This window comes from Ursus arctos, unplaced genomic scaffold (assembly GCF_023065955.2).
Source record: "Ursus arctos isolate Adak ecotype North America unplaced genomic scaffold, UrsArc2.0 scaffold_20, whole genome shotgun sequence".
NCBI classification, from domain to species: Eukaryota; Metazoa; Chordata; class Mammalia; order Carnivora; family Ursidae; genus Ursus; species Ursus arctos.
Window position 1 is genome coordinate 42,478,545 of NW_026622875.1, and position 22,898 is coordinate 42,501,442.

Consider the following 22,898-nt stretch of genomic DNA (forward strand, 5'->3'; position numbering starts at 1 on the left):
CATTGCAATCAATCTACATTGAGCAGCAAATCTTCACCTTCTTATATCATTCAGCCAAGCTGAAACTAGGACCCACAAAGCCAATAACCAAACCCAATAGTAATGAATTTTAAACTCTTTGCCAAAGATCTAGGTGGCTTTTTGTAAGGAATTCCTTTTTGTTTACATGTTGTTTCTGGGGGGATATGTTTAATTTATTCACTCTGGCACCATCTAGCCTCCAAATTGCTTCATTTCTTCTTAATAAGTAGTTTTCCCACCAATATGAAGTTATAGAGCATCGGGCAAAAATAAAACAACTTGCAATTTGAATAAAAGAAAAGAAAGCTAAGGGTCATTTGAAGGTATTTCTGCTTGGTTTTTGCTCTTGTTTTTTCAGTAAAGAGATTAGCAAACTTACGTGAGGTCCATTTCCACAAAATAAATTAGTAGCAGGAGGTTATTTTATAGCTTGGGAAGTTGTGTTTATTTACAGCAGAAAATTTGTTGACAAAGTGATGAAATATACCTGAGGCTTTTGATGATGGCCATCGTGTCTCCTTGTGACTCAGCTGGGAATACAATGAGGTGGCTACTTTAGATATGCTCAGATTTTAGTCAAGAGTCAAGTTCATAAGAACCCATTCTATGGCAGATTAAGTGGGGGAAAAAATTAACCCTAATTTATCTTTTCAGTTACATCTTGATACAAATGAAGAAAATCTCAGGTCTGGAAAACAGTACCGTTAGAACATTAACTGGTGGGGCTCTAAGGCCCTGTGTACAATCAAAATCTTAAACAGAAGATATCAAACAAGTGGGGCACTTAGGTGGCTCAGTTGGTTAAGTGTCTGACTCTTTTTTTTTTTTTTATTTTAATGATTTTTTTATTATATTATGTTAGTCACCATACAGTACATCCCCGGTTTTCGATGTAAGGCTCGATGATTCATTAGTTGTGTATAATACCCAGTGCACCATGCAATACGTGCCCTCCTTACTACCCATCACCGGTCTATCCCATTCCCCCACCCCCCTCCCCTCTGAAGTCCTCAGTTTGTTTCTCATAGTCCATAGTCTCTCATGTTTCATTCCCCCTTCTGATTACCCCCCCTTTCTTTATCCCTTTCTTCCCCTACCAATCATCCTAGTTCTTATGTTCCATAGATGAGAGAAATCATATGATAGTTGTCTTTCTCTGCTTGACTTATTTCACTTAGCATTATCTCCTCCAGTGCCGTCCATGTTGCAGCAAATGTTGAGAAATCGTTCTTTTTTGATAGCTGAGTAATATTCCATTGTATATATGGACCACAACTTCTTAATCCAGTCATCTGTTGAAGGGCATCTCAGTTCCTTCCACGATTTAGCTATTGTGTAAGTGTCTGACTCTTGATCTCAGCTCAGATATTTTCTTTAAAAAGATGTATATATTTATTTGAGAGAGAGGGCGTGAGCAGGAAGGGCAGAGGGATAGGGAAGCTGAAGCCGATTCCCTGCTGAGCACAAGCTGGACACAGGGCTCAATCTCAGGACCCTGGGATCACAACCTGAGCTGAAACCAAGAGTTGCATGCTTAACTGACTGAGCCACCCAGGCGCCCCTCGGCTTGTAGCTTGATCATGGTTGTGAGTGTGAGCCCTGCATTGGGCTCCACACTGGGTATGGAGCCTACTTAAAAAAAAAAATATATATATATATATATACACACACACACACACACACACATATATAGATATAAACAAGCTTCTCCATCAACCAAAGAGATTCAGGGAATAGAACACACATTCAGGTGTCTTAATGCCCAGAAGTTTGGAGTAAGAATGGAGCACAATTTACATTTTTAAAAAAATAGTTCTTTCTGATCTTTCCTTGCCAACTAGAGGAGGCCTGAACTAGAACATAGTTAAGAACCCTGAGGACAGCTGGTTTCATTACATGAGTATGTGCTCCTAGACAAACAAGTGACAAAACCCTGTCTTGGGATATACCCTTTATGAGCCTGGTGTGCCTCTCCTCAGGCAACAGGACTTCTGGGCTCTACATTGAATAAGGCTCTCTCTCTCTCTCTTTTTTTTTTGTTCCCTCAAACAGAAGATCGTTCTTTCCTCTATAGAATATACCGAAAAAATGCTCTTACTCACCCAGCACACATTAAGAGGCCTGAAGTGGATTCAAGACCGGGAATTAGGACTGTCCTCGTGAAAGAAGCAGAGATACCAACCTTTCTAAAGAGATATAGCCAAAAGGAAAAGACTTTAGAATTTGTCTCAGCTCTGGGACTATTCAGATATACAAATGAAAATTACAGCTGCCAGAGCGTTAGTACAAAGAGGTCAGGATCAAGAGTGTAAACACTCTCTAGTTTCATGGTAGCCTTAAGCCTGGAAACGTAAGTGAATGAATTTACATAATAAATGGTATAATAGTATGACATTACAATACATTGTATAATCATAGCATTATAGGATATCTTCGATACATTGTTTTCTTCTTAGCCATCCAAAGCTCAAAGCTTTGTGCAAAATTGCAGTAAACATAGTGCGTGAACGTGGCATCTCTATCAGTCCTGACGTGTGCATCTGTGATGCAACGCCTAATTTTCACCGACTAAACCTGTGCTTTAGCCTATCCCAGAATAAGATTAAAAGGGTTCATACTAGGGAGCATGCAGCCCACTTCACAGGGCAATGTGATCCAGTCCAGTTTGGGAAACCATGTCCCACCCAGTACCTCACCACTCTGGCGAATTTACCTAGCCTGTCAATCTAGAATTTGGACCTTTTTCTCTTTTTTTTTTAATTTTGTGAACGTGGAAGTGACTATTTTCTCATATAGGAATCTTGTCTAATGAACCATCTGGCTACGGTTCCACAACCAGAACATAACCCATGCTTCTTTTTTTAGATTCATTTATTCCACAAATATTTATTGAACATCTACACTGTGCTAGATGCCTGAGCCACATCTGTAAACAAAACATAGTCCTGGCCTTTGTGAAGTTTACGTTCAAGGGGATAAAGACAATAAACAGCGAACATGATAAATAAGTATAGAATAGAGTATGGTAGAAGGCCACAAGCAATGGGGGTGTGGAGTAAAGCAGGATCCCGGGGCATTCATTAATATTTAAATATGGCACACATCTCACACTTTTATCCTTGGCTATACAATGGGGGAAAAAATCAAAACATATAGACAGAGTGACACAGCCAACCTGTAATAATATTTGTGTATGGTTGAATTTCAAGGGAAAATGGAGTTAAAAAAAAATTCTCTTGAATTTCAAGAGAAATGTCCATTGGAGAATGAGAAAAAAAACATCGAACAATATTTCTCTTCCTCCTTTTCTTCTTTCAAATAAGTCTCTGATTGTATCACAGGGAGAATTGAAGGAGATTTAGGTTTCCCACTACAGTTGGATTCCAGTCATCTTGAGTAAACAAACAACAATCTACTTAATTAGTCAACTTTCATTTTTGACTTGAAATGTTGAAACAATCAAGACACCTTGGATTTCCTGACAGATAGTTGACTGTACAGGCCACGTAAGCCAACAATTCTAATAAGATTCAAGTGAAGGTTTAGAAGAATCCAATTCCCTGATTTGCCGTTAGTTGTACATCGATTCCCAAAAGAAAATGGCTGGCTCTTGGCCGGCTGTTTGGTGAAGCATGCTTATGAGAGACGAAGACCCAATTCTAGCTTCTAATTATGGGAGGAAATGCTATTTGAACAGAGCGCATTTCCTGGGACATCTTTGTGTACACCATCATCCCTCCTGCCCAACCAACAAACTGTCACGCCCTGACACCCTCCATCCTCAAATCCATAATCCATGACTCCTACTGACCCAGGAACAATGGGGGTGCTCCCTTGGAAAAAGGCATGAGGGGAGTGGAGTGACCGTTGAGCATATTCTGATTTTTTTAAAAAAACTGTCATATGGCGAGATAGTAGTAGGTTTCAATGCTGTCACCTATTTAGTCAGTCCAGATGAACTAGAATCACCATTTCAGTTATATCATAGCTCCAGGCAAGAACATGTCACCCTCTTTATTTCCAGCTTCCAACAAGCTGCTTAGGCAGATGCTAAATGTGGTCCTCCCTGCCACGTTCAGTAGAGTGGCCTTTGTGTGGGTTAATTGAGCCCCCACTCCATTTAATAGGCTGTTGAAGTCTTATTGAAACAGAGCTAGTGCCGCAGGTTAAATACATTGCAGTGCTCTTGCTAATCCTCTCATTAACAGGGCTGGAAAGCTCGTTGGGAGCTGTGAGTTTGCATATATTAACAGGGAGCTCTTCACTCAAGTGCTATCAATAAAATGACAAAGCCAGTTTGCAAATAGTGAAATCAACAGTGACACAAAGCTAGATACCTTTAAAAAAATAAACAGCTTAATAACTGATAAATCTTATATTCACACTTGAGAGAAGAAAAAGATAAGCTGGGAAAAGATGTCTTTTATTGGGTCAGACTTAAGACAGAAATGAGACGGATGTCAAACCACTGCAGAGACTAGTGGATGAAGCCGAACCGAGAAATGATGTTAATGAGCCACAGGGGCTCGGCCCACGTCCACACGTACCCAACATGGCACATTATGTATTATTATTATTTTTTATAAGGGGCTAAAAACTACATAAAATCCTGGCCATGGCTGACATAGGGAAGATAAGAGAGTGTTGAGCTGCCAGGTGTCCTAGGAAAACAGCGCAGGCAAAACCATTGAGAGAGTGTGTGGCATCGGGAGCGGACTCCTGATGCTGAGACTGGGGACACGGAGAGCTGGGCAAAGGAAGTGCAAGACCACGAGTGCATTCAGCTGAGCGCTGTCCCTCTTCGGTTTGTATGCCGTACCAGAAAATGGAGAGAGGATTTGGCGAGGAGGGTATCGATAGATACAGTGTCAAAACGGGCTAAGGAGTGGGGCACAAGGACCAGAATCTTTGTCGATCTGATCTGTTAGCCATCCTTGATGCTTAGCGAAAAGACAAAGCCATGCTCTGTGATGGCAAACAGCAACATGGAGCTCTTGTGGCCAAATGGATTCTGAGTGTCCTGGGTAAAATGATACCCTCGTTTTAGGACTTTCCCCACACCATCTGGTCAAACAAGTCTTTACAAGCTCTGCTAAAATTTGAAAAAGTAAAAGGCAGGCGAGGGCTTAGTGATGCGTGGTACTTTTCCTGGGAGTGCTGAATCACAGAGGTGTTTTGCTGTCCCTCCCCACCAAGCCTCCATGTAGTTACAGCCCTTCACCCCTGCAGACCTCCTCAAGCAGCCATGCAAGGCCCGGGGGCTTCTGCACGATGGAGAGTTAGCTCCCAGAGATGTGCCGTAGACCGCTTGTTTTTCTGTCTGTAATTATTGACACGAGTGGACAATGCTGTTAAGAAAAACGAACTCCTGAGCATTCCCAACGTTAGCCCCGAAGTTTCCAGCACAATTCACACAGTATTGGACCTTCAACCTCTCTCTAGTTTATGAACTGACCAATAAATAAATAAATAAATAAGAACAAGCTCCCCAAGTTTGCTATAGATACCCCACTAGACTGTCACCTCTTTAAGGTAAATTCAGTGAGATCCCTCCTGAGATATTGGATGATAAAGTTTACTCAGTACAACTAATAATCTTCCAGCTTACAAACTTCAGTAAGGCGGGAACAAGGTCATCCTTTTCTTTGGTTGGCCTGGAGGCATCTTGCAAAAAGCCTTCACCTGAAAGGGGATCAATAAAGATTTGTTTAATTAAATGGAATGATTTGCCAAAAATACCCCTAAATACCCTACTATTCAAAGAAATCTTTTTATTTTTTCTTAAAGATTTTATTTATTTGACAGAGAGAGCGCGAGAGCACAAGCAGGGGGAGCCGCAGAGGGAGAAGCAGACTCCCTGCTGAGCAGGGAGCCTGACTCTGGGCTCCACTGGAATCATGACCTGAGTTCAACCGACAGATCCACCCAGGCACCCCTAAAGAAATCTTTTTTTTTTTTAAGATTTTATTTATTTGACAGAGAGAGACACAGCCAGCGAGAGAGGGAACACAAGCAGGGGGAGTGGGAGAGGAAGAAGCAGGCTCCCAGCGGAGAAGCCCGATGTGGGGCTCAATCCCAGAACGCAGGAATCATGCCCTGAGCTGAAGGCAGACGCTTAACGACTGAGCCACCCAGGCGCCCCCTAAAGAAATCTTTTTAAAATGAGGATAACTACCCAGGATTCATCCTTTGATACCTTGAAATTCCCCCATGTTAGGTTTCTCTCTCTCTCTCTCTCTCTCTTTTTTTTTTGGAAGGCCCATAAATGTGAGTAGGCAAACAACACACTGAAGAAGAGGAAATCCAGGTTCTCAAGATGATCGGTAATATATCCAAGATCCCATGCAACTCCTTACTGACAGACCTAGGATGACAAAGTCTGGGTTCTCCTGATCTAGTGCAAGTGGTTCATGCATCAGGATCACCTGGGATTTTAGTCATCTCAGGCCCCATCCCAGACCAACTGAGTCAGAATCTGCATTTTAACAAGATCCCCTGGTGAATTGCATGCACATTAAAGTTTGAGAAGCACTGCTCACAGATTATCCGGTAATGCCTTTGAAGCTTTCGGGGGTCATCGTGTTTATTTTAATCAAATCTTGCAGGTACATATTTTTTCATCAACCCATACCTGTTATAAAGTTACTCTAGGACGAAACAAACAAACAAGGAATGACATTGTTAGCATCCATTCTTATTGGCTCAGGACCAATAATTATTATTTAAAGGTCAAAACAACGTTGAGGTCCTTCTACCAGCTCACGTGAAAAGTCATTGGCTACGTGCTGGTTCAGTTAAGTTGAATGAATGCCATTACCTTTTCTCCTAACTCTGCCTAAATAGTTATCATCCTAGTTTAGCAATTTTGGCAATTTTCAAGACTCCTCTAAAAAAAAAAAAAATCAAGTATCCTACATTTTAAATCCACTTCTCTTCCAGGAATAAAAAATAAACATTTTCTTTAGTAAAATCGGGACCGATTTTGGTCTACCATTATATTGCCAAATTTATAAAGCATTGTCTCTACCAGTTGTAGTAAGAAATAAAATATATGGGGACTCTCATAGCCAAACAATGAACATGACCGACTGAATGGAAGTAGAAGACTATGAATTTAAATTTGTTTTCTCCTCTTCTTCCTTTCCCTCACCTCTCCTCTACTTTTCTTTAAAAAACAAGATTTGTCAGGGAGTTTCCTTGGAGAAGCACCTTGTCATTTCACCAGTCTTTAAGACAACTGTGGAATGCAAGAGGGAAATTCTGCCTTAAGAATTCCCCAGTATCATGTTGCCCCAAGTTGAAACTGATCACATTTATCAAACACTAGAGAAGTGCTAATGTATGCATTGTTATCCACAGTTAATGCAATCAAGGGAACACCTTTGGTACTCGGGTGTGTGTGTGTGTGTGTGTTTGTGGGTGTGCGTGCAAGAGCTGCTCTTTGGGTAAAAAGAGCAGGAAAGATTATAGCAAAGGCTACTGTGGGCTTTTCTCCTTCTGAAGAAAGGCATCAGGAGTTCTGTGTGTTTGGTAGGACGTTAATAGTTCCCGATAACTCCTCTCTCAATGTTCAGTGAAAATGTAGATACAAAGAGCAAGGAGAGAGAGACTCATAACAGTTCTTAAAGGGGAGAAAAGACAAGGCTATAAGTCACATCCCAGGGAGAATGTCTATTAACTGTAGCTTTGATGGAATTGTTCAGAGAAATATAATCCTAAAATACTCACATTTTACCGCTTGAAGCATAAGCAAAATAGCATGTAAGGACTGGAGCAGTAAAAATAGAATCTTCCTTTATCAAAAACTAGTTTTGTTTTGTTTTTTTTAAAAGATTCTGGGTGCACTTAGTTTTACAGGAAAACTTTTTCCCTAAAGTTTAAAATGTGGAAAATTTCTATTTATAACAACCCTTGCAATAGCATGGTTAAAAAAGAAAAAAACAGGGGCGCCTGGTGTGGCTCAGTCAGTTAAGCATTAGACTTTTGGTTTCCGCTCATGTCATGATCTCATGGGTCGTGGGATTGAGCCCCGCATTGGGCTCCGTGCTCAGCGGGGAGTCTGCTTGAAGATTCTCTCCCTCTGCCCCTCTCCCCACTAAAATAAATAAATAAATAAATCTTAACAAAAAGAAAAAAGAAAAAACCAACCTCATTCCATTTTATCTCATAAAGATACCAACACTAATGCAAAACTGGGTAAGAACCATCTCCTACCTTCCGCTCCCACCAATACTACAGATAAATCTCATTTATGAATAAGTAGAAAAAATCCTTAATATAATAGTATCAAATAAAATTGAAATGATTGGAATGGCTTTAGCTCTTAATCTATCTCCCTAGCAAACTATCGCACCCCAAAGTATGTCAGGTTGTATTCCATAGAAAGCTGAAATACTGTGTTTAGCAGACAGGATATTTATTAAGGAGTGTCCTAGGGATGAACATCTGTAGAAGGGAGAGAGAAGGAACAGAACTGGGTGGAGGAAGAAGTTGGCTTGTGATCAAGGCCCCAGCACGTCCTCAGCAGGGCCTCAGGGAGCTCTTAAGCTAGGAAAGCCTAAAGTTTGCATGAAATGGCCCAGCGTTTTTGCTCCCACATTAATCAGCGTTTGGATGTTGGCCACCTTGAGAAGGGACATGATTTGGATGAAACATCTCTCATATCCAACGCTAGGAAAGAAGAGCTCCTTCTTTCCTCTTCATGTGTTGTGCTTAGTCTAATGATGGCACATGGTGAGGGCCTGTCTAGCCTAATACAAAATGTAAGTGACACCGGGAGTGGGGGAGAGAGAGAGAGAGCTTGTAACAAGTTTTGGCATCAAGGGGTTACTACTAGCAATGCCTGACACCTGATTCCTTCAGTTTTCCCTTAATCCTCTGAGATATTACAGTATCTTTTCCAGTTATACAAGTAAAGAAAACTCCCCTTTCACTTAAGGTAGTGTAAATTGAGTTTTTATTACCTGACTTATACACAATATCAAGGTTAACTCAGTTGCCACACCCAAGTAAAGAACACACACACACACACACACACACACACACACACACACCCCTGTAAGCTAATATTAAGTATAAATATAGAATCAACCATATAAAAATTATCACAAAAAAGCTTTAAAACAGTATGTAGAAAGACTAATGTACCTATTTTGTTATGGCTTAATATTAGAAAAAATTGTCAACATAACCTACAGAATCACATTATATTCAAAGAAGAAAATTTATGTGATCATCTTACTAGAATGGTGTAGTAGGCTAACTAATGACCCTTCCAAAAGAAGTCCATATCCTAATCCCTGAAAACTATGAATATGTGTTTTATATAGTAAAAGGGACTTTGCAGTTGTGATTAAGTTGAAAATCTTGAACTGAGGAGATTAACCTGAATCATGAGGTGGCCTCGATGTAAACACAAGGGTCCTTGTAAGAGAAGGCAGGGGAGTTAGAGATAGAGACGGCCATGTGACCATGAAGCAGAGACTGGAGTGACGTCCTTGGACGAGCAGGAAGAGAACTGGAAACCGAGGAATGCAGACAGCTTCTAGAAAAGACAAGGAAGTGGATTCTCCCCTCAGAGCTTCCAGAAGAAGCCGCTCCTGACAACCCCTTGACGTTAGCTCAGTGAGACTGATTTTGACCTCCGACCTCCAGCCAGTTAGAAGGTAGATTTGGATTGTCTTTTTTTTTTTTTTAAGATTTTTTATTTATTTATTCGACAGAGGTAGAGACAGCCAGCGAGAGAGGGAACACAAGCAGGGGGAGTGGGAGAGGAAGAAGCAGGCTCATAGCGGAGGAGCCTGATGTGGGGCTCGATCCCAGAACGCTGGGATCACGCCCTGAGCCGAAGGCAGACGCTTAACCGCTGTGCCACCCAGGCGCCCCTAGATTTGGATTGTCTTAAGCCACCAGATTCATTGTACTTTGTTATATAGCAGTAACAAGAAACTAATACAAAGGCGAAAGGACAGTAGTATCTCGTATTCAGTGTTGAGTTTTTAAAAACTTAATAAAGGACACTTTTTTAGCATGACAAAAGCCAACAACCTTCTTTAAGTAGCCACACATAACAACATCATGATTATTTGTTAAACATTGTTTTGAAAAGTTTTAGCAAATCCAATAAGAAATGAAAGAGTATTTAAGAAGGGAAAATGTGATTTTTTCCCCAAGAAAATAGAAGAGAGTGAATTATGAAAACATCAGAACTACCAGTCACCAATACTTTATACGTATTTCAGAAATCAAATGCCTTCTTTGCCTAACTTCGATGCCCACACTCACTGGTCAGTAAAATCCGAGTTCAGTGGATGTCAGATTCTTCATACTCTTTATTTATCCTTTTTAAATATGAACATCAGTCTCTTAGCACACTGATTATGGCCTGCTGCCCTAGACCTTATTGTGGATATTACATAATACATGGCATCAGGGGCACCTGGGTGGTTCAGTCACTTAAGCATCCAACTCTTTTTTTTTTTTTTTTTAAGATTTTATTTATTTATTTGACCAAGAGAGAGAGACAGCCAGCGAGAGAGGGAACACAAGCTGGGGGAGTGGGAGAGGAAGAAGCAGGCTCCCAGCGGAGCAGGGAGCCTGATGTGGGGCCTGATCCCAGGACCCTGGGATCACGCCCTGGGCTGAAGGCAGACACTTAATGACTGAGCCACCCCGTCCACCCAGGCACCACCCAGGCGCCGCAAACATCCAACTCTTGATTTGAGCTCAGGTCATGATTTCAGGATCATGAGATCAAGCCCCAAAATGGGCTCGGTGCTAAACATGGAGGCTGCTTGAGATTCTCTCTTCCCCTCCCTACCACTTGCTCACATACACACACTCTCTCTTTCTCTAAACAAATTTTTAAAAAAGAGAGATTCTGGATTGAAAATCACTGTTCTCAAATTCTTCTGATATAATAAACATGTACAAGTTACTTTTCAAAAAATTCACAGACAGTGATAAAGCCTGCCATGTTATTTAAAAAAAAATTACATCAATTAAATCAATGTGGTACCAATTCTAAAATACTTGTGTTAATAAATACAGCAAATCTTCATAATCAAATCCTAGAATAAATGAAAGCATAGTGTATTATAAAGTAGGCATTGCAAATCAATAGGCAAGGAAAATATTATTCAAAACAGGATTTTATTGGAGAAAAAATACCTGCTAAGAACTTTTGCTCATGCCGTACTTACGAACTAAAGGATGAACAGTAATAAATGAATATGTTTAAAATCGCCAGGTAAGGTAAACACTTATTAAATAACCAGATGAGGTAAGGTTTTCTGAGTGGAGAATAGCAATGGATTAAAATTTTGGGGGTCAAATGAATTAAAGCGTAAACAAGATCCAAAAATCTCCCAAAATGTGTGTGACAAACATTTCAGACAAAAAGCCAGTCTCTTCAATGTATGCAATTCGTACAAATCATTAGAAGTCACTAAGATCCCAATGGAAAAAAATTAGAATAGGAACTCACAATTTATATATGAGGAAATTCAAAAGTGGGGCTCATCCGAGACCCCGGGATCATGACCTGAGCCAAAGAGAGCCACTTAATGACTGAGCCACCCGGGCGTCCCTCAAGTAGTACTTCCGACATGCACAGTATGTGCTGGGAATTGTGACAAATGCTAAAGGTACATAAGGGAAGTCATTAAATTAAATCTAACAACGAACGTGGTATAAACAAATGGCATTCTCGTTTCATAAATATGACGTCACTTGGACTGGGAGCACTGTAATACAAATAGCTAGATGGTAACATGCCAGTGGAATTATTTTTTGCCACAAAATCTTCATCACCTTGCAATTAATGCTGAGAAAGAACTTAACGCATAAAAAGATTCTTTATATTCTTCACTTCAGAGGCAAACTGATAGAGTAAGTAGAAAGCCTAGTGATCAGAGAATTAGGATTTAGTTATGTTTTTTAAGACGAATAGCAGGGTGACAATGGGCAAGTCATTTAAAAGCTCTAGATATCAGTTGGTCTCATCTCTTCTTTGGTAATAATCTCTTGTGGGTCTCCAGCCCCAGAGGCTTGGTGTTGATGCACTCTTGTGACGCCTTCCACTCCTAACATCTGTGACAAGGTCTTAAAGATCATCTTATCCAGAGACCATGGAGGGGAAGATGTTATAAAGAATATTGGTCAGAATAGTTTCCCAGAACTGAAATTCCGAAGAAAGGAAAAACTCCTAGGAAGAAAGGAAGGAAGGGAATAAGTGAGTTTCCAGATTGAAAGAGCACATTTAGTGCCCAGAGGGGAGAAAGGGAAATAGACACACACCACGCAGTCAGGGGGATAAAGAAAGACCCCACAGGAAATCTACAGGCGTTCAGAATGAGGAAAAAAAAAAAGTGGTACGTACCAAAATCAGAAGTCAGAGTGGGCTTGGGAATTTTCAAGAGCAACCCCAGAAGCTAGAAGACCTTGGAGCAATGCCTTCAAAATTCTTAAGGAAAATGATTTCCAACCCAGAACTCAATATTTAGCCAAACTATCAATTAAATATGAAGTAAAATACAGACAATTTCAGACATAAGGTCTCAAAAATTTACCTCTTACTTGTCTTTTCTTGAGAAGGAACTGGAAAATATGCTCCACTAAAACAAGAGAGTAAATCAAGGAAGAGAAAGACATGAGAAGCAGGAGACTAGGGATTCAGTTCAGCAGAAGGGTGTAGGGAGACCCCAAGTCATCATCTGAGCAGGAGTAGGGGACAGCAAGCCCACGCTGATGCAAGCCAGAAGGTTCTTCTCTTCCTATGTTTCTATAGGAATGGGAAATTGATAAGTACCTGGTATATCTCACTATCTTAAGAGGAGATTTATTTAGTTTTTAAAGATTTTATTTATTTGTTTCACAGGATGAGAGTACAAGCAGCGGGAGTGGCAAGCAGAGCGAGAGGGAGAAGCAGGCTCCCCACTGAGCAGAGAGCCCGACACCGGCTTGATGCCAGGACCCTGGAATCATGACCTGAGCCTAAAGCAGACGCTTAACCGACTGAGCCACCCAGGCGTCCCTTAAGAGGAGATTTAAATGACTAATGGAGTGAATGAAAATTGATTAGTGTTTTTCCTTTTTTTAATCCAACAACATCAATAACTAGAGTATCACTAACTGAAGGAAAAATAAAATAAAAAATAAAAGTCATGAGACTCCCATGGCTCAGCTGTGAAAAGAATCTAGTCATGTGAACACTGACTATGGTGAAACCAACAGTATAATGTGACAGTATAAGGAGATAAAACAAGTTCATGAGTGGGTGGGGGTGGCGGGGAGTGAAGGAGAGTTAAATCTTTTTCCTCCATAGGGAAAGTCCATAGAAAATAATTAAAACTACAGCACCGTAATGTAGCAATATAAGCGTATTACTTAGAGATCTGGAGTTAAAACACCCAGTAACAACAAACGTGGCTCAGTCTGACTTCAAACTCTGTTCTTTTCACTAGTGCACACATAGTCCCTAATCATAGAATGTCAAGGTCATCGTGCTCCTTTGGGACGTGGCAATAAATAACGCAACATTCAGAAAGTCGGTTAGTGATGAGCTGTTGGGAGGCTGACTGATGCAGTGGGTTGCAGGGGCATAAGGAAGAAGGGAAAAGTATTTATCGAGAGCTGGGGATATATATTTGGTTTTCTCATTTAATCTGGCTTGTCCGAAAAAACAAATAACACTTGTGTCTTTGAACATCTTAGCCTCAAGAGTAGACAGATATTAACCAATCCCTAGTTTATTTCAAAGTGACATCGGTTTCAAGATGATCACCACTAAAGCTAATGCACAGTGTGTATGATTTTACGGGGACACTGTAGATCCCAGAGGTGCTAGAGGCCAGTGTTCCCACGGATTCTTTCTAAACATTACTTTATAAAATACATTTTTGATTTGTACATTCTCATTTTTAGTTTATTCTGATTTATGGTTAAATTATAGGAAGATGGTTCTGAAACCTAGCTTAAGAAAAATACAGAAACGCAGCCGTGGACCAGACATAAGGGAAAGGGAACATTTGGTGAGCTCAAAATGTTCCATCTCTTGGATGCTACCTGAAGATATAGTCCATAGAGTTATAGGCTTAAGGGGGAATAGAATCCTTAATTACATTTCATCTATCCATCAAATATTAACATGTTTTTTGATTATTGGGTTTTATATGCCAATCGAGTTTTCATATCCTTTAAAGCAACACCTCCAAGCTGAGTTAATCGTAAAAAACAAAGAAAACCAGTCAAACTGAAAATCATAAGACACTTAAGGGGTGTGGATTTTCCTAACAACTTTAATAGGGGCTGTTTAAAAATCTAGTTTTAATCATTTCACCACATTTTATCTTGCTTTGAAGCCCACATTTCTCCGCCTAGTTCCTGTCACTACATGAGAATCATAAAATATAGATGGCAAAAATTGTAACTATCTTCTCGACATCCAGTGGCAGAAAATGAAATACACTTCAACAATACAAAAACAGGGACTGATGGACATACACCACTTATCAGCTGTTTGAAAACAAATTCAAAATAAAAATAGAGAGAATGTATCCATGCAGGTCCTCATGCACCAAGGCCTTTAAAAAGTATTCTCAGCTAAAGCCAAGCAGTCGCAAATCTAGAAAACTGAATTGTGTTATTTTTGAAAAATAATGTTTTTGTGAATACAAAGTCTTTAAAATCTTATGAAATGCCTTAGTTTTGAGATGAGGAAAAACTGAATCACAGAGAGGCTGAAGAACCTTCCCAAGGTCACCTACTAAAGAAATTGACTTTCGAGTCAACAAATAGGTAGTCTAGTGTTTTGTTGGTTTGATGGTTCATTCATTCAAAAATATTTTTTGAACACCTACCATAAGCCTAACACCAGAATATAGAGATGAAAAAAAAAATCTCTGCATCAAGAAGATAACACTCTGGCGGAGAATACAGAAAAGCAATCACAACTGTAGCATTTAGCCAGAAAAAAGAAATTGGAGGAAGGTAAAGAGAACATGAAAGGAGATTGGTTTGGGGAATCATGGTAGAAAATGAAGTTGAAGATGGAGCCAGGGGCCAGCTCATGCAGGACTTTGTAGGCCATGATAGGGTTTTTTATTTGATTTTATTTTAGATTTTAATTTGTTTATTTGACAGAGAGAGAGAGAGAGAGCAGAAGCACGGGGAGCAGCAAAGGGAGAGAGAGAAGCAGACTCGCCGCTGAGCAGGGAGCCCAACGGAGGGCTCGATCCCAGGACCCTGTGACCATGACCCGAGCCAAAGGCAGATGCTTCACCAATTGAGCCGCCCAGGCACCCCAGGACTTTATTTTATTTTAAGCATAACGGGAAGCTTGGTGACGGTTTGAGTATGAGCGAGACAGAATCGGCTCCATTGCCGTCATGTTTATTTACGGAACTGGATGGTTTGCCTCATGCTCTGGCTACATTTTCCTTTATTTTGCTTCAAAAACTTATGTCTGCCTTTTATTTTTAAAGACATGGCAGACCATATCTACAGCAGACACCTCCTAGCTTTGATGAAGTCCACGCTCTGCAAGTGAACCAGGCAAATTTGCTGCGTCTGAGAGTCGGATGACCTATTTGTCTACAGATCTAGGTTCTTTCCGCAAGGTTTCTCTCTCTCTCACACTCATCTAAGTCCTGTGTCCTTTCACCCATCATTTCTAGTGATATCTAAATAGCAATAGTGACTTGTCCCAGAATAGTTTGAAATACACTGCACCTTAAAGATACGATGCCAGCAGAATTATAATTATATATATAATTATATATATATAATTATAAAAGCAAAATTTAGAAACAATAAAAACTGTAACTTATCTTTTTAGGAAACATACCTCCTGGACTTTGTGGCATGATTTTTATTTCAAGTACTTTATCTTTGATGTCCCTATAAGAGATTAAGACTCCTTGCCTCAATATTTCTAGGTCTGAATTGATAACTGGGCTTATTTCACGTCTCATGACCGAATGGGCTGAGATTTGCTCTAAAGAATCTTGGGTTGATCTTATACAACTGTATCGATCCGCTTTCACCTTTTCACAAAGGTGAAAATTTGAGGCAAGAGAAAATACCACAATAAATGCCATTATTGAGACGTGGGCCAGGATCTTTAAGTTTGCAGATCTTATCAACCTTGGAAATAGAGATTCCTCTTCAATCTTTGGGCAATTAACAAGTTATTTTAGCCTGAAAAGCATTTTTCATGAATATTACTCTAATAGAAATTTCCAAAGAAAAGAACACCTGAAGAGAGAGAAGGAAGGCAGGGAACTTTCTCCTTCATGCTTCTTCCCACACCTCCTGGAAAATAACTTTAGATTTATTTTTTAGGCTCATTACATCATAATTAACATAATTAACCCTCCAAACTGCAACTTTGTTCGGTTTCTCATTTCACTTTATCTAGAACTGTCATCTTTGAACATATTTTGAATGCTGGGATTTGCTCACCTTTTTACAGTTCTAGCCTGTACCAATAAATTTTGTGTGTTATGTTATGTAGATATTTACTCAGCAGAATATGCAACAATGTAACCAGATTAAAAAAAAAAACCAGAACAAAAAAATATGTATTGAGAATAATCTTGGCAGAGATCAAAGATATCTTTTTAGTTTAAATCCAGCTATGGTTTCAGAGTCAACCACAGTGGCAATGCTAAGCCGCTTGTCAAATGCTTTTTTTCACAAGATTGACTTTTATTCACGTATAAATGTATCTATGAATGGCAGAAACGCAAAGGGGCCAAGCGAAGGGACACTAGAATTAGCCTTTATTACACCTGTGAGCTTGAGTCAATTAATCTCCTTGAGCCTGTGTTTTTCCATCTGTACGTGGAAAGGAAATATCACACATACAGTGTTTAGCACTGTATCTGACACGTAGTGAGTTCCCATCAATGTGAGCTATTTGTTACAACGAGGTTGGCCCCCGAGTCCTCCCCGCAGCCCTCCTATCCAGAGACAGCTGTCCTGACACCCAGCTGTGCATCAACTGTCAGGAGACCACAGTGATTTTGAGTTGGAAAGTACCTCAGAGGTCTTCAGATTCAACCTCCCACATGTCACAGATGAGGAGCCTGAGACCCAGGTCACAGAAAACAGCTCAGGGGTACAGGGTTAGTTACTGACAGAGATTAGAGTGTAGGTTTTCTGATGGCCAGACCCATTTTTATTTCCCATAATTCAAGCTGAACCAAATCCCCTCTTCTAAGGTGTGATATGCGCAGAGTGATGCTTCCCGCCATGTAATTACTGGCATTGTCTGGGGAGCTAACTGGTCACAGAACTGGGACTCTAATGGGCCCCCGAATACAGCTCACAGGGTGGGCTGCTGGTCTGAGGGCGGGAGTGGGAGTGGGAGGTGGTTGGGGGCCAGAGGGTAGAAATGCTCTCTGATGCATGGAGGAGACACCTAGAACCACCCTTTCAAAGTACATATCAGATCCTATCACTCCACTAAAATTTTCCAGCAGGTTCCCATCTCACTCAAATCCTAAGCATGGCCTGTGAAGCCCAGAATAAACTGGCCTCATCCTCCTCTCTGATGTCCCCTCTTTCTGCTCTCCCCTCCTTGCTCCGCTCCTGGTCCCTCTGGCCATCTTGTTGTCCTTGAAACATAGCAGGGACCTTTCAACCACAGGCCTTGATTTAGCATTCCCTCTGCCTCGATCCCCTAGACATCCTCTGTCCCCTAGACATCCACATGGTTCTGCCTTCTCTTCGTTCACATCTTAGTTCAAATGTCATCTCACTCCAGAGGCCTTCCAGGCTCTCCCCTATACAGAATGGTGCCTCCGGATCTGCTACTCTCCTTACCTGGAAGCCTGCTTTATTGCTCTGCAGAGCACTGATCCGGAGCTGGCATTAGAGGGATATGAATTTCCTTGCTTATTGTGTGTCTCCCCACTAGAATGTGAGCCCTGTAAGACCAGAGAGTTTGATGAGAAGAGTGCCTGGTGCTAGTAGGCTTGCTAGATCCATAAGAATCAAGTAGAGGAAAGGAGGCAAGGAAGAAGTTGGAGGAGAGATCTATGAGTTTAGCAGACTCTCCTGAAGAATTCTGAGCTGAGGTGGAAGCATCGAGATAAATAACTTTAAAGGGGACAGCAGGCATCCTTTTTCTTCATAAGTCCTTAGGCCTTCCACTTATTTAAATATAGTGCTTATATTATCTGCCTTCTTTCTTTTCTTTTAAAGATTCCATTTATTCACTTGAGAGAGAATGAGAGAGTAAGAGAGCACAAGCAGAGGGAGCAGCAGGGGGAGAGGGAGAAGCAGGCTCCCCATGGAGCAGGGAACCCTATGTGGGGCTCAATCCCAGGACCCTGGGATCATGACCTGAGCCAAAGGCAGATGCTTAACTGACTGAACCACCCAGGTCCCGTCTGCCTTTTTTCACTCTTTCACAACCTCATGAGAACAAGAACTTTAGTTCTCTGCTATGTCCCCGCACTAGACCAGTGCCGAGAACATGAATAGTGCTCAATAAATTGATTGAATGAATCAATAAATTAAGTTTTATTTATTAAGGGAGAAGAACAAATGTGGATAGTAAGTACCTCATATAGGTTTTGAATGTGAGTCATCAAAATTTAAAACTTTTCATGCATGCATTTGGGAAAAATCTACACTTTAGAGACTATATCTAATCATTCAGTCTTGTAATCCTGACATCTAACTAGTACCACGCAATAAGTAGATGCTAGATAAGGATTTGTTGAATGAGTATAGGAATGTGTGCAAAGTGCTTTTTAAAACTCAGTCTGCTAAATGTGATATAATTCAATGCAGTGGTCATTGAACTTCTACTGTTGGAAAGCACTGTGTTAGGTCCTGAAGCATTGGATTTTAGAGCTGGAAATAAAGGAGTAAGCAAATTGCAGAATATGGAAAACCAAGCAAAAATTTTGCTTTTTATAAAATTGATCTCGTCCTCTGGAAAACGAGCCTGAGCAACCTCGGTAGAAGCAAGCATTCCAAAACTTTGGCATTTGGAGTGGGTAAGCTCATTTCCGTCATTTCCACTGGGACTTGGTTCTATAAACTACGATGAACCTTTAAATCAGGGTTGGCAGATGCTTGACATGGGTGTGACTCTTTCCCCTACTCTATCGGTGGCAGACATCGCCAATGCATCTCAGTATCTCAGCACTACCTAGCTCTGTGCGTAGACGTGGCCTTGGAACCCATGTCAACTAGCGCATCCCAGCTGATGAGAGTTAATCCTAGAGACAAACCCCTCACCACCCCGGCTCTGAAATGTGACCTTGCATATGCCATTCCCCTGCCTTGCATATGAGGCGAATGTCTCATTACCCTGCTTCCGTGGAGAATGGCCCCCCTGGGTTCCCGGGTTCAGTGGGAAGAGGAGACTGCAGGTGCAAGGCTTCATCTGGGTCATCTTCCATCAGAGGACTGGCTCTCAAACGGAGTATTTTTCCTAGCCCTCAATAGACACGTCAGCACTCTCCCTGCCTGCTGGCTCTGGCAGAGAGAAAGGGAGAGACAGGGACGAGGAGCTGCCATGGATCCCAGGTGTCCCTTAATGCAGTCCAATGTGGCCACCGCAGGGCCTCTCTGCTTGCCTGCAGATATCCTTTTGAGCGTTCAATTAAAAGGGACATTTGCTGACGTCCGTAGGTGGTGCGCGTGGTCCTGGCAGTTTCAACATGTTGGCTTCCAGCATTGATGCTTATAAGATTTGGGGGCGGTTTTCGTGTTTGTTTAAATGCAAACATTAATGTTTAGAGGAACCGGGCAATTGTGTGTTTATTTAAAGACTGAGAAAGAACAGGACCACTGTCTTTAACACCTGCAGTGGCCACAGGTGTTTTTGCATGAAAATTTGAGACTCGGAGCCAAGTGCAAAGAATAACCCTCACAAATCTCCCAGCAGAAGTTTGCAAAGTTACGCTGAGAAGAGGGATTCCTTTTCTTATTCCTTGAATCAGGTTCTGAAAAAGTTTAGGAATATGGGAGGCTTAGGTCTGAATCTTGGATTCCATTTTCTTAGCCATAAAATAAGGCTAATGGTATCTGCTCAAGGACCTTTGAAAAGATGTAAGTAATGAGGGAGTGATTTTGTAACTTTAGAGTAGTGAAGGCTTTTAACAAGTACTCAAAATCCAGGGGACATAAAGAAAAATTGATACATTCAAATACGTTTTAAAATTAAGCAAATCAAATCATGAAAGAAAAGCTGGCATCTTATATTAAAAGAGCTCATCACTTTAATATATAAAGAGCTCCTAGAAATTGAGAAGAAAATGGTCAGAAGTTTTATGAATAGACTGTTTATAGGGGAAAAAATACAAAGAGCCCTTACACGTATAATATGAAAAGAGGCTCAACTTTACTCCTAATAAGAGACAAAACAGTGAAATTGTACTGAAATAATATTTCTCACCTATCAGATTGGCAAAAACCCAAAAGTTTAACAACACACTCTGTTGGCAAGGTGGTAGGGAAACAGGCACGCTCATGCATTGCTGGTGGGAGTGCAAAATGGTACAATCCCTGCGGAGGCCAATTTGGCAAGCGTTATCAAAATTACAAATGCATTTACCCTTTGACCCAGCAATCCCTCTTCTGGGAATTTATCCTGCAGATACATCTCACAGATACGAAACAGTGAATATACATTACTGCGCAGTGCAGCATGAATTTATGGCAAAACATAAGAAACAATCCCACTGCCTACCGGCAGGGAAGTAAAAATAGTGTATACACTCCACGGAATATTACGCAACCGTAAAACAAAGAATGAGCTGCCCTCTACGCACGGATATGGGGGGGATCTCCAGCATTTACTAGAGAAACGTTTCAGGAGCAGATACTCTATAGTGTGGGCTACCTTTTGTTTAAGAAAGGTGAGAAGTTTGGGGGAGAAAATACACTTCTATTTGTTTTAAGTTTCAAAAAGACAGATTTTTTAGTACCGCAAAGAAACGAATAGAAATAGGAATTCTTATGGGACACAGAGCCCGACGTAAAATGAATGGGAACAACACTGGAAGCAATACTTTTTGACGTCTCCCTTTTTGCACTATTTCGACTTTTAAGCATGTGAATTTGTTACCTTGCAAAAAATAAAAATTCAGAAAAAAAGAATTATGTGAGTTAACGAACAGAAAAGAGTTAGCCAGTGTTCCAGATCCACGTCGGTAGAAACGTTAGTGGTCTGTGTAGTTTGAGAAGGTCCTCTCATGGTGTTTGAATTGGGTGCTGCAGAGTCATCACCAGAATTATCTGAGGTATGTATTAAAAATGCAGATTCCGGGGCCCAACGCAATGCTTGCATGCATAATCAGAAACTCTGGAGCTGAGGCCTGAGCTGAGCCTTTTTTAAAGCTCTCTAGGTGATTCTTGCGAACCCGGAAGCTCGAGCACCACTAGGCTCTACCTCGGGTGTGCATGGTGTGGGGGTGGGGGGCGGCGAGCCCGTGGGAGCCTATTCAGGCCACGACTTTCTTTCTTTCTTTTTCTTTTCTTCTTTTTTTTTTTTAAGATTTTATTTATTTATTCGACAGAGATAGAGACAGCCAGCGAGAGAGGGAACACAAGCAGGGGGAGTGGGAGAGGAAGAAGCAGGCTCCTCGCGGAGAAGCCTGATGTGGGGCTCGATCCCAGAACGCCGGGATCACGTGGGGCCACAACTTTCACCACCACAGAGAGGCTGTCAAGTTCAAAATACACTTCTCCAGCCTTGAGCTCCCGACTTGCACACCCCATTTCCTGCTGGCATCGTCACTTAGCCCATCAATAGGGGTCTCAGATAGAACCCGCTCCGAACTGAACTTGGGTTGGTTGTGTGGGAAATGGTCCCCTGCGCCCAGCCGCTCCCTTACAAGCTCTTCCTGTAGTCTTCCTCACCTCAGTGAATGACGTCATAGCCCACCCTGTTGCTCAAGCCGCACCTTTAGAGTCATCTCTGATTCTTGCATTTGACTTCTTCCTGTATCTAATCCATTAGCAAATCCCACCCTCAGCAGGGGCCCTACCCTTCTGCACTCCCGTCAGCCACGTATGAGAATGTGCATGCGCTTGCTTGCTTTTTCTCTTTCCTTCTTTCTTTCCCTTTCTTTCTTTCTTTCCTTCCTTCTTTCTTTCTTTCTTTCTTTCTTTCTTTCTTTCTTTCTCTCTCTCTCTCTCTCTTTCTTTCTTTCTTTCTTTCTTTCTTTCTTTCTTTCTTTCTTTCTTTCTTCTTTCTCTTTCTTCCCTATAAACAGTTTACTCACGAACTGTGCATTGTTGGGTTGTTTCCTGCTCACTTTCTAGGTGCTCTTTAGATATGCTTGCGATGGCTTCCCTGCACCCCTGCTTTCCTCACTCTGCCGTCTGGCCTGGATGACCTGTCCCTTCCTACCTTTCTTATTTCATCTTGTGCCGCTCTTTCCTGCCCTCTGCGTTCTGGCCACACAGCCCTTCCTCCTTTCTTTGAGCATACCACACTCACCCCTGCCTCAGGGCCTTTGTGTTTGCTAGGCCTTCTGCCTGGAATGTTCTGTCTGAGTCTCCCAAGACTTATCCATGCGAGTCACTGAGGACTCAGTTCAGATCTCACCTCCTCAGAGAGACCTTCCTGACCGCACCATCCCGAAGTGGCCCCCCTCCCCTCCTCTCCCTACTTCACCCCCGCTGGTCACTCTGTCACCTCTACCCATTTTGTTTTCTTCGTGGTACTCATTAATATCTCATATCTTCAGTATTTGTTTGCCTCTTCATTGCCTGAATGGCTCCCCGAAGCGGGGGCTCTCCCCACTTTGTTTGCCGCTGTATCTCCAGGACCTAGAACTGTGTGGCACGCGGTAAATGCCGAATCAATGTTTGCTAAGGACTCAATGCCTTCCTGCTTTCCGTGGCTCTCA